General features: G+C 46.4%; 1 long non-coding RNA gene across 4 annotated transcripts in view; it reads left to right on the top strand.

Annotated features, from left to right (window-relative positions):
* The window catches only part of LOC139024190 (uncharacterized), a 20992-nt gene extending 9373 nt beyond the window's left edge, over nucleotides 1-11619 (top strand). For 2 of the 4 annotated variants that reach the window (XR_011475483.1, XR_011475482.1), the window contains 2 exons: nucleotides 11054-11124; nucleotides 11281-11619. This is a non-coding gene — a long non-coding RNA (uncharacterized lncRNA). Of the gene's footprint in view, nucleotides 1-2163; nucleotides 2205-4994; nucleotides 5058-11053; nucleotides 11125-11280 lie in introns of all 4 variants that reach the window. The other 2 variants (XR_011475480.1, XR_011475481.1) reach the window with 2 other exon arrangements.
* Nucleotides 11620-13733: the final 2114 nt, after the last annotated feature.

Below are 13733 nucleotides of genomic sequence, written 5' to 3'. Positions count from 1 at the left end.
GTCGTTCCGTTGTAATGTAATAGTTTCTACAGTGCTGCTATTCGGTAGGAGTTGGCTAGCTGGCTACTGCTAGCTGGCTAGCTAGCAGTGTTGACTACGTTAGAAGGACGAAAATAGCTGGCTAGCTAACCTCGATAATTACTCTAAACTACACAATTATCTTTGATACAAAGACGGCTATGTAGCTAGCTAAGAAGAAATTGCTAAGATCAAACAAATCAAACCTCAGCAGCGCTGCAGTTCTTGACACACTCAAACCGGTGTGCCTGGCASCTACTACCAAAACCCGTTCAAAGGCACTTAAATATTTTGTCTTGCCCATTCACCCTCTGAATGGCACACATACACAATCCATGTCTCAATTCTCTCATGGCTTAAAAATCCTTCTTTAACCTGTCTTCTCCCCTTCATCTACACTGATTGAAATGGATTTAACAATTGACATCCATAAGGGATCATAGCTTACACCTGGATAGTCTATGTCATGGAAACAGCAGGTGTTCCTAATGTTTTGTACATTCAGTGTATGTTATTAAAAACTCGCACAATCTGGAATCACTGGATTCTCTTAAGAACCAATTAAGAAGATTTAGGTGAACAACTTTCTGATTAAATTTGGCAGAGTATGCTTCAGAGAATACATTCTAAAACATGCTGTAATACAATTTAAAATAGTCCATTGGCAACACTGATCAAATGCAAAATTAGACCAGAAATATATTCCACTTGTGACCGATGTAGGCAGGCTCCTGCTACTTCCTTGCACATGTTCTGGACATGCCCGAAATTGTTTGATTTCTGGAAGCGCATTTTCCCCCCCCCTACATTCTCCAAGCTACTGGAGAGGCCTATAGAACGTTATGCCTTTGTTGCATTATTCGGAGTGGCTCTGAGGAAGTACAGTTCCCGCTCAGCCCAGTCAAAACTGTTCGCTGCTCTGGCACCCGAATGGTGGAACAAACTCCCTCATGACGCCAGGTCAGCGGAGTCAATCACCACCTTCCGGAGACACCTGAAACCCCACCTCTGTAAGGAATACCTAGGATAGGATAAAGTAATCCTTCTAACCCCCCCCCTTAAAAGAGTTAGATGCACTATTGTAAAGTGGTTGTTCCACTGGATATCATAAGGTGAATGCACCAATTTGTAAGTCGCTCTGGATAAGAGCGTCTGCTAAATGACTTAAATGTAAATGTTTTCACTGTCAATGTTTCCTGTGTGTATTAAGAATGGTCACCCAAAGGACATCCAGCCAACTTAACACAACTGTGGGAAGCATTGGAGTCAACATGGGACAGCATCCCTGTGGAATGCTTTCGACACCTTGTAGAGTCCATGTCCCGACGAATTGAGGCTGTTCTGAGGGCAAAAGGGGGTGCGACTCAATATTAGGAAGATGTTCCTAATGTTTTGTGCACTCAGTGTATAGACCAAGCCTATGCCCCCTGTGACATAAGGATTAACTTTACAAACAGAGACTAGAGGGGAGGTACGTGGGTGTGATGAGAAGTGATTAGAGTTTGAAGATACAAAACTACAAAGTTATAGATACCTAAAGAAATGTTGATCTATGAATATTGAACTTTTGTACAAACTGTTCGAAAGATACAAAATCATTATCAATGTACAAGTCATTCAGTGAGGAGCTAAGGAGGTGGGCCCACGGGATGAAGTCTCTAGGGTCAACCATTTCGGGCCTGCAACATCAGTGTTTTCTGTCATCCAATATATAATTATTCTTATATTAGCTGCCCAATAATAATATTGCATGTTTTTAAGTGTGTTAGACCACCCTGCAGGCGTGATCTCTGCAAAACACTTTTACATATCCGAGGGTTTGTCTTGTTCCAGATAAAAGCAGATATGAATTCATATATGGAATAAATAAAACAAAATGTAAGAAAGATAGGAATACATTGAAATGAAGTATAAAAACAATGGTAACACATTCATTTTAATTGTGTTAATTCTTCTGCCCAAATTCCAGCATTCAAAATTCTGCTTCAGGCGGAGTTTGAAGGAAGGAAAATTGGCCTTTTATATAGAGATATTTCAATTCGTGTGCAACCCAGACTCCCAAGTGTTAATATTCCTTTTCTTTCTCTTTACTATTGTCTCTTTTATTCTGTCTCTCTTACTCTTTCTATATCCAACTTCCTCAAGAGGGCTGTCACCATCAGACCGATAAGAATGCTCCGAGTAAGGTAAAGGTTGTCGTGTGTCAGCGTGCCATTGGCCATGTTGTGACGTGAGAGAGATTTGCATTGAGGGTGTTTCTGTGTTATGGCAGAAAACCACAACTGGCTATTGAAGGATATATCTAGGCCTCCACTCCTGTACAACACATGCTGTGTGATCTCCCTCTAACACACTGACACAGGCGTGCTTGACTTTGCAGTTTTATCAGGGATTTCAAGTTCAAATGTGCCTTCAGGAGAATTTCCTCATACAGGTTGGACCGAACAGAACAGTGTGTACGCTGCATATTTCTGATGATAAAAAAGAAGCCAACTTTGAACCAAAAAAGAAGCCAGACTTTGTTTGACATCAGAAGCACCTTTTTAACTTTGTCAACCTTGGCTCTCTCAACTTTTTAGAGAGAGAGAGAATAACAATAGGACTCATGAACCAACTCTAATGTTTGATTTGTTGGCAGGTTAGAGTTTTTCATTATGAATCTTGTTCTGGAGGCAGCTAGCTGGTCACTAGCTGGCACAGCCACAAAGTCATAAAATCACATTTTAAACCTTACCCTAACCTTAACCACACTGCTTACTCTAATGCCTAACCCTAACCTTAAATGAAGATCAAAAAGGAAAAATGTTTTACTTTACAGCTGGCCTATCTAAGGGAAAATCGCTCAGTTCTGCCTCCAAGACAAGACAATAAATGTCAACCTGCGACTTGTTGAGGCCTTTAACCACCAACAATATGTTGTAAGTCACACAAGCAGATATAAAACTTGCACACACACTGTCTGCACACTGTCTGCAGCCCATTCAAATAGAGCAGACACACTCGACAGACAGTCACCCTCTTATCTCTGTCTGTCTGCACGGAAAATAACCCTGACACGCACACACTCATATTACACACAAATATTTTTTGGGTGACACAATTGGAGACATGAGCATTGGGCGCGCACACACACACGCACATTATGGCGAAGCATCCCTCTGTTTTATATTCCTTTGACTCCTATCATCCACAGACTCCAACGAAGGGAGTTTAATATTTAATATTATAATCAAAAGGAGAGAGCCTTTATCTAATCTTGATGGAACTGATTAATGTTTCTATAAATAGCTCCATGGGTGTTGGTGATGCTGTGGTCTGTCTGTCTGCCTCTTTCTTTGTCTCCACAGTCCCTGCCTGTCTGTCCGTCCATCTATCAGTCTGTCTGTGCACTGTGTTCCTGCTCTATGACAGTCTGTAAGGGCTTCTCACGTCAAGGGCCAATGACGACAGACACTCTCTGACTCATTCCTCCACAATGTAGCCTGAATACACTCCCAACCTGTTACCCTGGCTTGAATAAACAGGCATTACACAGATACACACACTCATACAGTACATAAACTCTCTGACACACACACACACAGACACTAGTGGGAATGTCATTTTGGTTCCACATTTTGTACGCTTGAGCACATGTCCTAGACCTAGAGACTACTGAAAAATAAATATAAAAAAACTGGTAGTTAAATCCAAGGGCTGTTCATAATGCTGGAATTTCAATAGAAAATGCTTGTTCTATAGGGAATTGTGATGCACCTGTATACATTGACTGGTTTGAAATGACAGGGCTATAAACTGTTGAATGAACGGCCCTCTCCTGACCGCTGCTTGATGACATCACAATAGGTTCTGTCGGTCAAGTACACACATGGACCAATGCCTTGGTGTGGTTGAGTGATATGAACGCAGTGTGTTTGGAACACAACAAGATTCACATTTAGGGGACAAATCCCCTTCATCTCTTCCTTTTTTAATTTGTGTGTGTCACAAAGTCTATAGTAGGTCACTGGGTTCAAGTGTGTACTATCGTGCATAGACGTTTGAGAGTGACTAACCTCTCCACCCTTCTCATTTTTGCACATCACTAACTGTTGTGCAACCAATGGTGAGACTACAAGAACATTCACAATATAGTTTACTGTTCTCTCCCTCATCCTCTCTGTAGTTTTCTATTGTAGAAAAATAAATAAGAAATAGTACACCCGTGTGGTTTCAGACACTCCCTCCCTACCTCCCCCATCTGTGTAAACAAACACTTCAAGTCGACTCAATGGGAGATATGGTTTTATGACACATTTGGATTTAAAATAAGCAATCAAGGTGAAATGTATCCTTGTTTGTCCCTCTAGGCGATATACTCCTCAGGTGAGAGAGAAAGGTGTGCATGAAATAACTCAAGGACACACAAACACACTAGCAGGGCATAAATAATGTCCAGAGAGTGAGACATGCCTGTGTTGAGAACAATCATTCCTCACCACCTTCCATTGTGTAAAGGGGCGGTGCAGCAAAATTCTGTGAAAACACTGAATATTTTGAGAACCACATTGTTATATAATCCCTAGTCTTGCTTTGCCATATCTCCGAAATCACGTCGTTGTCACGCCTCCCTTGGAGGTCGGGAGAATTTTGATTGCAAAAATGGTTTGAATGGTCCGCTGGCTCCCAGTGGCAAGATTTTGATTGGATGTTACATTTCACGAACCCTCCGCCCACATGCACATAGAAAGTCTTGTGTCTTGTGCGTCACTGTTTTCCAACCAGATAGTTGTTTCCTATGTTAGTTTCAAGCACTAGTGTTCAAGTTATCAAGTGTGGCCGACAATCTGCAATTTATATTTATTGATATTGGCTGTGGATTACGCTGGTAAAGTCAAATGTCACAACTCGTTTGACAAACACACTTTTTTTCCCTTGTCTCCATTTGTCTACATGGCTGCTGGCTGCTCTTTGCTACCACCCAACATTTTGTGAAGATTGCCCATTGTTTTGTTTTTGTAAGGACCCAAAAAACAGTACTAGTGGGAGAACCTGTTCAAGTAAGTAAATCAATTTTTAAAATAAAAAAAACGTGATGTATTATTAACTAGCTAGCTGGCTACATTAGGCCACTTTGTAGGCTAACTCAACTGAACTGCTAGCTACTTAGCTAACTTTATACACTGTTTAGCTAAGTGAATTAAATGTCATCAGCTAGCTAACTTCCTATTAGCTAGCATCCCTTCTTGATGTAATCATTGGGTGTTTCTCAATGCATACTACCGTGATCAAAGCATGCAAATTGGACCATGGGAATTGACATCTAACTTGCATAATATTAGTTTTAGGTAATTAAACTATCTGGTTAGCTACATTATTACGATTCACATACAGTACAGCTAGCTGATAGTTATGAAGTAAAAGGGTTGTTTTGTGTATATGTTGTTTCATCTCTATTGCCATTGTCCAGGCTGGAAGACAGTTCAGGGAATGGGTAAGTCCAAAGGTCAATAGGAATAACTGGCTAGCTAGCTACAAATACCATAGATGACATTAGTTTTAGGTCATTTTTGCCTGTTTAACTAGCTGGCTAGCTAGATTATTACGATTCACATATCTAGCTGATAATTACGAAGTACAAAGTTTGCTTTGTGTATATCTTGTTTTGTCTATTGTTTCCATTGTCCTGGCTGGAAGAAGGTTCAGTGAATGGGGAGGTGAAGCGTAAGGTAATACAGTACGGGGGAGTGCGAGTGCATCTCAAATGTAATGTTTTATGCATTCTCCACACTCTCATACTCACACTCTCGTACTCAAGAGAGCGTAGTCGGAGTGTCACGACTTCCGCCAAAGTCGGGTCCTCTACTTGTTCGGGCGGCGGTCGGCATCGCCGGTCTTCTAGCCATCATCGATCCACTTTTCATTTTCCATTTGTTTTGTCTTGTTTTCCTCACACCTGGTTTCAATCCCCTCAATCACTTGCTGTGTATTTAACCCTCTGTTTCCCCCCATATCTTTGTGTGGGATTGTTTGTTTCATGTATGCGCACGTTAGGCTGGTTACGTTGGGTTATGTCAACCCGTATTGTATTTTGTGTTCGTTGTGCCGTGTGTTTTTGGTTCACCTAAATAAAGGCTCTGTTTGCTACCCAATATCTGCTCTCCTGCGCCTGACTTCCTTACAGCCATTTACGCATACCTAACAGAATCCCACACCACTACATGGAGTCAGCAGGAGCATGTACCTATGGGAGCGGAGTCGAGGAGCGCGTCCAGGAGCACACGGTGTTGATTCACCATCTCGGCGCCGCCATGGACCGCGTCATCCAGACGATGGACCGCTGGGAGAGACAGGGAGTTCCTCCAGCACCTCCACCAGCACAACAGGCGTTCCCACTACCTGTCCCTCCTGTACCCGGTCCCAGTGGGATGCGTCTCACCCTTCCCGGGGAGTATGATGGGACGGCGGCACGGTGCCAGGGTTTCCTGCTACACCTGGACCTATACCTGGGCACCGTTTACCCGGCTCCCGGGATGGGAGAGGGTGTCCGCCCTCGTCTCGTGCCTCTCAGGGAGAGCTCTGGAGTGGGCCAACGCCGTGTGGGGAGAAGGAGATGCGGCGTTGGAGGACTTCACGGAGTTCACCCGCCACTTCCAATTTCGGACCCTGGCCGCCGGAACGGGATGGAATGACAGGGCCCTTATCGACCACTACCATTGCAGCCTGCGCGAGGATGTCCGTCGGGAGTTGGCCTGCAGCGATACCACTCTTACCTTCGACCAGCTGGTGGACATGTCCATTCGGTTGGATAACCTGCTGGTCACCTGCGGACATCCAGAGAGGGCTCTGTCGATTCCCTCTCCCAGCACCACCGCTCCGGTGCCTATGGAGCTGGGAGGTGCTGTGCTCAGGGAGGCCGGAGGAGGGGCTTTCACGTGTACCATCTGTGGCCGCAGAGGTCACACTGCTGGTCGGTGCTGTGTTGGTTCCTCTAGGGGTCAAGGCAGCAGGCAGAGTACTCTGGCGTCGCCCCAGATGAGCATGCAACACTCTCATCCAGAGCCCTCTGTTGTACACCTGTTTTTGCATGTTTATTTTCCTGAGTTTTCCCCACATTCCCAGCATAAGGCGCTCGTCGATTCAGGCGCGGCTGGGAATTTTATCGACATAGCATTCGCCCAGAGGTTAGGGATACCTATTGTTCCAGTGGCTAGGCCTTTCCCAGTTCACGCTCTGGATAGTCGACCATTAGGGTCCGGGTTAATTAGGGAGGCTACCATTCCCCTGGGCATGGTGACGCAGGGGGGTCACGAGGAGAGAATCCGTCTCTTCCTCATTGACTCTCCTGCGTTTCCCATGGTACTAGGCCTTCCCTGGTTAGCTCATCATGACCCCACCATTTCATGGCAACAGAGGGCTCTCACGGGGTGGTCGCGAGAGTGCTCAGGGAGGTGTTTAGGGGTTTCCGTTGGTGCTACTATGGTGGAAAGTCCAGACCAGGTCTCCACCGTGCGCATTCCCCCCGAATATGCCGATTTGGCTCTCGCCTTCTCCAAAAAGAAGGCAACTCAATTACCACCCCATCGACGGGGGGATTGTGCGATAAATCTCCTGGTAGACGCTGCACTTCCCAGGAGTCACATGTATCCCCTGTCACAGGCAGAGACGGTAGCTATGGAAACATATGTCTCCCAATCCCTGCGTCAGGGGTACATTCGGTCCCCCACTTCACCCGCCTCCTCGAGTTTCTTTTTTTGTGAAGAAGGAGGGAGGTCTGTGCACGTGTATTGACTATCGAGGTCTCAACCAGATCACGGTGAGGTACAGTTACCGGCTGCCGCTCATCGCCACAGCGATTGAGTCAATGCACGGGGCGCGCTTCTTCACCAAATTAGATCTCAGGAGCGCTTACAATCTGGTGCGTATCCGAGAAGGAGACAAGTGGAAGACGGCGTTCAGTACCACCTCAGGGCATTATGAGTACTTCGTCATGCCGTACGGGTTGATGAATGCTCCATCAGTCTTCCAAGCCTTTGTAGACAATATTTTCAGGGACCTGGATGGGCAGGGTGTAGTGGTGTATATTGATGAAATTCTGATATACTCCGCTACACTCGCCGAGCATGTGTCCCTGGTGCGCAGGGTGCTTGGTCGACTGTTGGAGCATGACCTGTACGTCAAGGTTGAGAAATGCTTGTTCTTCCAGCAGTCCGTCTCCTTCCTAGGGTACCGCATTTCTACCTCGGGGTGGAGATGGAGAGTGACCGCATTTGAGTGCGTAATTGGCCGACTCCCACCACGGTAAAGGAAGTGCAGCGGTGCCTCGGGTTTGCCAATTACTACCGGAGGTTTATCCGGGGTTTTGGTCAGGTACCGGCTCCCATTACCTCACTGCTGAAGGGGGGCCCGGGTACGTTTACAGTGGTCGGCTGAGGCGGACAGGGCTTTTGGTCACCTGAGGGCTCTGTTTACCTCAGCTCCCGTGCTGGCCCGTCTGGATCCCTCTTTGGCGTTCATAGTGGAGGTGGACGCGTCCGAGGCTGGGATAGGAGCCGTGCTCTCTCAGTGCTCGGGTATGCCACCGAAGCTCTGCCCCTGTACCTTCTTCTCGAAGAAGCTCAGCCCGGGAGAGCAAAACTATGACCTGGGGGACCGGGAGCTCTTGGCTGTCGTCAAGGCTCTGAAGGCGTGGAGACATTGGCTTGAGGGGTCTAAACACTCTTTTCTCATCTGGACTGACCACCGCAATCTGGAGTACATCCGGGCGGCGAGGAGACTGAACCCTCGCCAGGCAAGGTGGGCCATGTTTTTCACCCGTTTTGTTTTTTCCCTGTCCTACAGACCAGGTTCCCAGAACGTTAAGGCAGACGCACTGTCCCGACTGTATGACACAGAGGAACGGCCCATGGATCCCACTCCCATACTCCCGGCCTCCTGCCTGGTGGCGCCGGTAGTGTGGGAGCTGGACGCGGACATTGAGCATGCGTTACGTGCAGAGCCCGCTCCTCTCCAGTGTCCCGCTGGGCGTCTGTACGTTCCGTCTGTTGTCCGTGACCGGTTGATCTATTGGGCCCACACGTCACCCTCCTCTGGTCATCCTGGGATCGGTCGGATGGTGCGCTGTTTGGCTGGGAAGTACTGGTGGCCTACTTTGGCCAAGGACGTGAGGGTTTATGTTTCCTCCTGCTCGGTGTGCGCACAGTGTAAGGCTCCTAGGCACCTGCCCAGAGGGAAGCTACACTCCTTACCCGTTCCACAGCGGCCTTGGTCGCACCTGTCGGTGGATTTTCTGACCGATCTCCCCCCTCACAGGGAAACACCACGATCCTGATCGTTGTGGATCGGTTCTCTAAGTCCTGCCGTCTCCTCCCGCTGCCCGGTCTCCCTATGTTTACGCACGTCTTCCGGCACTACGGGGTGCCTGAGGATATAGTGTCTGATCGAGGTCCCCAGTTCACTTCAAGGGTTTGGAAGGCGTTCATGGAACGTCTGGGGGTCTCGATCAGCCTTACCTCGGGGTTTCATCCCGAGAGTAATGGGCAGGTGGAGAGAGTGAACCAGGATGTGGGCAGGTTTCTGCGGTCGTATTGCCAGGATCGGCCGGGGGAGTGGGCAGCATTCGTGCCCTGGGCCGAGATGGCTCAGAACTCGCTCCGCCACTCCTCCACTAACCTCTCCCCCTTCCAGTGCGTACTGGGATACCAGCCAGTTCTGGCGCCTTGGCATCAAAGTCAGACCGAGGCTCCTGCGGTGGACGACTGGTTCAGGCGCGCGGAGGAGACATGGGTCGCCGCCCATGTTCACCTCCAGCAGGCCGTGCTGCGCCAGAAAACCAGCGCAGACCGTCACCGCAGTGAGGCCCCGATGTTCGCACCGGGTCACCGGGTCTGGCTCTCTACCCGAAACCTTCCCCTCCACCTGCCCTGCCGGAAGCTGGGCCCGCGGTTTGTGGGGCCATTCAAAGTCCTGAGGAGAGTGAACGAGGTTTGTTATGGGTTACAGCTTCCCACCAATTACCGTATTAACCCCTCGTTCCATGTGTCTCTCCTCAGGCCGGTGGTGGTTGGCCCGCTCCAGGAGTCTGAGGTGCGGGAGGTTCCTCCGCCCCCTCTGGACATCGAGGGGGCCCCGGCGTACTCCGTTCGCTCTATACTGGATTCGAGGCGTCGTGCGAGGGGCCTTCAGTACCTCGTGGAGTGGGAGGGGTACGGTCCGGAGGAGAGGTGCTGGGTTCCGGTGGAGGACGTGTTGGACCCTTCAATGCTGCGGGAGTTCCACTGTCTCCGTCCGGATCGCCCTGCGCCTCGCCATCCAGGTTGTCCCCGAGGCCGGCGTCGTCAAGGGGGGGGGGGGTACTGTCACGACTTCCGCCTAAGTTGGGTCCTCTCCCTGTTTGGGCTGTGGTCGACGTCGCCGGTCTTCTAGCCATCATCGATCCGCTTTTCATTTTCCATTTGTTTTGTCTCGTTTTCCTCACACCTGGTTTCAATCCCCTCAATCACTTGTTGTGTATTTAACCCTCTGTTTCCCCCCATGTCTTTGTGTGGGATTGTTTGTTCCATGTATGCGCACGTTACGCTGGTTATGTGGTTATGTCAACCCGTATTGTATTTCGTGTTTGTTGTGACGTGTGTTTTTGGTTCGCCTAAATAAAGGCTCCGTTTGCTACCCAATATCTGCTCTCCTGCGCCTGACTCCCTTACAGCCATTTACGCATACCTAACACGGAGAATGCATCCGAAGCATTAGAGTGTAGAGCACAGTAGTACGCATATTGTGAAACACCCATTGTAAATGAAAAACACAGTCTCCAAATGCATTTGTAAATAACAGCCATGGAAGAGGGTGACATTGCAGCTCCAGCTGTCAGTAAAGGGAGAGTGTAGGCTACTGGATAGGGCAGGTCATTTTGTTGGAGGGCATTATGAAAATATTCTCCAGTTCCAGTCCCCAGAGGGGAAAACTGAGGACAGAGAGATAATAGCAACATAATATTCAGTGCTGTCTTATTTTAGTAAAATTAATCTTGTTTCTTTGTGATGTTTTCTGTCCTCAGATATGGAAAGCTGTGAAGGCCTGTTTGCAGATGAAGAGAGAGGTCCCAATGAATGTCCCAAGAGACTAGGGGTATTTCCTATATGCCATGGGCTATTCTGTATGTGTAGGCCTAGCTATGTTAGCAAATTTTGTATWCAAAAATACAGTTAAACATCACACACAATGAATAATGTCACGCCCTGATCTGTTTCACCTGTCTTTGTGCTTGTCTCCACCCCCCTCCAGGTGTCGCCAATCTTCCCCATTATCCCCTGTGTACTTAGACCTGTGTATTATGTTTGTCTGTTGCCAGTTTGTCTTGTTTGTCAAGCTTACCAGCGTTTGTCTTGTCATCTCCTGTCTTTTCTCAGGCTCTCTTTTTCTCGCCTTCCTGGTTTTTGACCCTTGTCTGTGCTGACCCTGAACCCGCCCGCCTGACCACTCTGCCTGACCCTGACCATGAGCCTGCCTGCCATCCTGTACCTTCCCCTATCTGGATTTCCGACCTCTGCCTGACCTGACCCTGAGCTTGCCTGCCGTCCTGTACCTTTGCCTCTGTTGCTGTAATAAACATTGTTACTTCGACACGGTCTGCATCTGGGTCTTAGCTTATCCTGATGTATAAACCTATTACAATTGGAGAAGGCCAACCCTGCTGGAGGTCTGCTGGGTGTGCAGGGTTCTATTTCAGCCCAGCAATACTTGTTGAATCTAATGATTTGATAATCTAGTATACTATTGATCGGCTGGAATAGAAGTCTGCTCACCCAGTAGATCAGGGGAGCAAGTTTGGCCACCGCTGGCATGGAGTTTTTTTTGTTGTTAACCTGTCTAGCCCCGCGGAACCCCCCCCCCCACATTCCACTGAAAAGGCAGCGCGCGAAATTCAAAATATATATTTTTGAAATATTTAACTTTCACACATTAACAAGTCCAATACAGCAAATGAAAGATAAACATCTTGTGAATCCAGCCAACGTGTCCGATTTTTTAAATGTTTTACAGCGAAAACACCACGTATATTTATGTTAGCTCACCACCAAATACAAAAAAGCACAGACATTTCTTTCACAGCACAGGTAGCTTGCACAAAACCCCCAAATAGAGATAGAATTAGTCACTAACCAAGAAAMAACTTCATCAGATGACAGTCTTATAACATGTTATACAATAAATCTATGTTTTGTTCGAAAAATTTGCATATTTCAGGTATAAATCATAGTTTTACATTGCAGCTACAATCACAAATATCACCRAAGCAGCTAGAACAATTACAGAGACCAACGTGAAATACCTAAATACTCATCATAAAACATTTATGAAAAATACATGGTGTACAGCAAATGAAAGACAAGCATCTTGTGAATCCAGACAATATTTCAGATTTAAGTGTTTTACAGCGAAAACACAATATAGCATTATATTAGCTTACCACAATAGCCAAACACACAACCGCATTCATTCACCGCAAAGGTAGCGATAGCGAAAAAACCAGCAAAAGATATACATTTATTCACAAACCTTGACAAACTTAATCAGATGACAGTCCTATAACATCATATTACACAATACAGATATGTTTTGTTCGAAAATGTGCATATTTAGCGGTACAAATCGTGGTTTTACAATGTGAATACGTAGCCAAACTGCACAAAATTATCCGGATATATTTCTGACACTCACCTAATCTAATCAAAGAACTCATCATAAACTTTACTAAAAAATACATGTTGTACAGCAAATGAAAGATACACTAGTTCTTAATGCAATCGCCGTGTTAGAATTMTAAAAATAACTTTAGTACGACATACAGCTTACGTTATAGCGAGACAGCGCCTGCAATGAGGGCGGAGAATAGTACTAAACATTTTCCACAGAAATACGAAATAACATCATAAATGGTTCCTACTTTTGCTGAGCTTCCATCAGAATCTTGTACAAGGGGTCCTTTGTCCAGAACAATCGTTGTTTGGTTTTAGAATGTCCTTTTCTCCTGTCGAATTAGCAACCAAAGCTAGCCAAGTGGCACGAAGCTGTCCATCTTCACCAAATGCAGAGAACGGAAACCGCCAAAACTCCCGATAAACATTCAATAATCTGATAAAACTATATTGAAAAAACATACTTTACGATGATATTATCACATGTATCAAATAAAATCAAAGCCGGAGATATTAGCCGTCTATAACGAAAGCTTTTCAGAACGCAATCCAGGGTTCCTTCCCGCGCCTTGCTGAACAAAGGAAATAGTGGTCACGTCATTCCAAGAGCTCTTGTTCGACCTCAGATCAAGCTAGACACCCCATTCCACCTCTCACTGCCTCTTGACATCTAGTGGAAGGCGTATGAAGTGCATGTATATCCATAGATTTCAAGCAAATGAATAGGAAGGCCCTGGAACAGAGCCTCGATTTCAGATTTTTCACTTCCTGACAGGAAGTTTGCTGCAAAATGAGTTCTGTTTTACTCACAGATATAATTCAAACGGTTTTAGAAACTTGAGAGTGTTTTCTATCCAATAGTAATAATAATATGCATATTGTACGAGCAAGAATTGAGTACGAGGCAGTTTAATTTGGGAACGATTTTTTACAAAGTGAAAACAGCGCCCCCCTATCCCAAAGAAGTTTTAACCTGAAATGATGCTTTAGTGATAATGGTCTACTTGTTACTACTCAATTATCTATTGTTGTTTAGAC

The sequence above is a fragment of the Salvelinus sp. IW2-2015 genome, unplaced genomic scaffold (assembly GCF_002910315.2).
Source record: "Salvelinus sp. IW2-2015 unplaced genomic scaffold, ASM291031v2 Un_scaffold1157, whole genome shotgun sequence".
NCBI classification, from domain to species: Eukaryota; Metazoa; Chordata; class Actinopteri; order Salmoniformes; family Salmonidae; genus Salvelinus; species Salvelinus sp. IW2-2015.
The sequence above is the reverse complement of the archived record's forward strand: the minus strand, read 5'-3'. Positions and strand labels throughout refer to the sequence as shown.